Here is a 1,823-nt window from a genome sequence, read left to right on the forward strand (position 1 = left end):
TTCAGTGAGCACAACCTAGTTATCATTTCTAAAATAAATATGACTATTTTGTCCCTGACATGAATCCCTGACAATTTTCATGTGACAGCTGAAAACTCATCTCTTTAAACGCTACTTGACTTAATCTTAAATAAAAAATTTTTTTTTAAAAATTGTCTTTCTCTTTATTTATTCCTTCCCTTTCTAGCTTGTACTTATTTGAACAATGCCTAAAACTTGGTATTACAAGCACTTGCTGTGTCTGTTTGCCTCTTTAACAAGAATCGCTTTATGTATTCCCCAATTGTAAGTCGCTTTGGATAAAAGCATCTGCAAAATGACAATGTAAATGTAAATTTTGCATTTTGAATCCAACTATGTGCTAAAATGTTATTCCCTATCTGTCGGTGACTACGAGTTATGTCGTGATGACATTAGGGGTCTAACTTGGGAGCCCAATCATCTCTGAGTTCAACCCCACATCCTGTTGGAATTTTATTCCAAATCATATATTTAATTCTGCTGGAGGTTTAAATTTTTTATTGCGCTCCAACTTTGACATCTCTAAAATACCTTTAAATTTATCTTGTTTTCATAAACAGGCTTTAATAAGTTGGTCACTTATACATAATTATCATTTTTCACCACATAGCTACTTTATTTGGAATAATAATAATTAAAAAAAAAAAAAAAAAAAAATTCATCTCTGAGTTTAAGAGAAAACGGCGATGAAAATTGGCTAGTGGATTCTGCACACTGAGCCACTCCCCGTGCACAAGGGTATATAAGGCGACCATGGCAACGCTGGGATCACGTCTCTCCGTTCTTAAAGGGAAAGGAGTGATTCTGCTGGGCTGTCTTATGCCGGTCCCAGCATTTCATTTGGTATGCCGCCGGGGGATCAGATGTCGATTGCAGCATCAGATGGGCTATTGACCTCTGAGGATGAAGATTTAGCTTCAGGTGTTGTTGCTACTGCCGAATCGGACCCAGAGTTGACAGCCATGCTTGCCCAGGCAGCTGTGAGCATCAGGCTGGAGGTGAATACACCGCACAGCCCTGAGCGCTCGCGGCTGGACGATTGGTTTCTCAGTGTGGAGCATGGCTCACAACCGTGTTCTACTCTGGTTCCTTTCTTCCTGGAGATGCATGAGGAAGTGACGTAGTCGTGGACGGCCCCTTTTACGGCCAGAAGCCGATCGTCTCCTTTCTCCATCCTCACTACCCTTTATGGCGGGGCGGCTAGGGGGTGCGTTGACAAAGTGCCCTTTCTTGACGCTCCCATCTCCCAGGCTGGCCTGTGGGGCGACACTGTCTCTGTTCTCTGCAGTACAACAGCAGACTGAGTCAAATGAGTCAGTCTGCTGTTATCTGCTGCTATCCACATAAAGCACACGCATAATTAAAAAATTAACGGTCATTTCGTTTTACTGACTGACTAGCATTCGTTTATTGATCTCTTTATTAAATAAATACTTATAATTAATATATACGAGAGTAAATATTGTGGTTTCAGAGAGATTCGACACGTCTAATTGAAGAGAACATGTTAAAGGCACAATATGTCATTGCTAAAGGGCGCGTAATCAAAATAAACAAAGAGACAAAGGCATAGTTTAATGATGCTGTGACTGAGTGTGGAATCATGGGAGTTGTCGTCTTCATCCCCACAGCCGATGCAATCCGACGGGACTCGGGCAGAAATCATGTTCATGGATGAGCTAATGATTTATTAACGTAGTAAAATGAAGCAGGGTGAGGCTGAAAGTCGAAGCGAAACGAGGCCGCTGAACGAGCGTGACACACGGCTCGAAAGCAGCGGAGCTTTTATTATGCCACAGTCG

Source organism: Sinocyclocheilus grahami, unplaced genomic scaffold (assembly GCF_001515645.1).
Source record: "Sinocyclocheilus grahami isolate Dianchi unplaced genomic scaffold, SAMN03320097.WGS_v1.1 scaffold4.1, whole genome shotgun sequence".
Classification (NCBI taxonomy): Eukaryota; Metazoa; Chordata; class Actinopteri; order Cypriniformes; family Cyprinidae; genus Sinocyclocheilus; species Sinocyclocheilus grahami.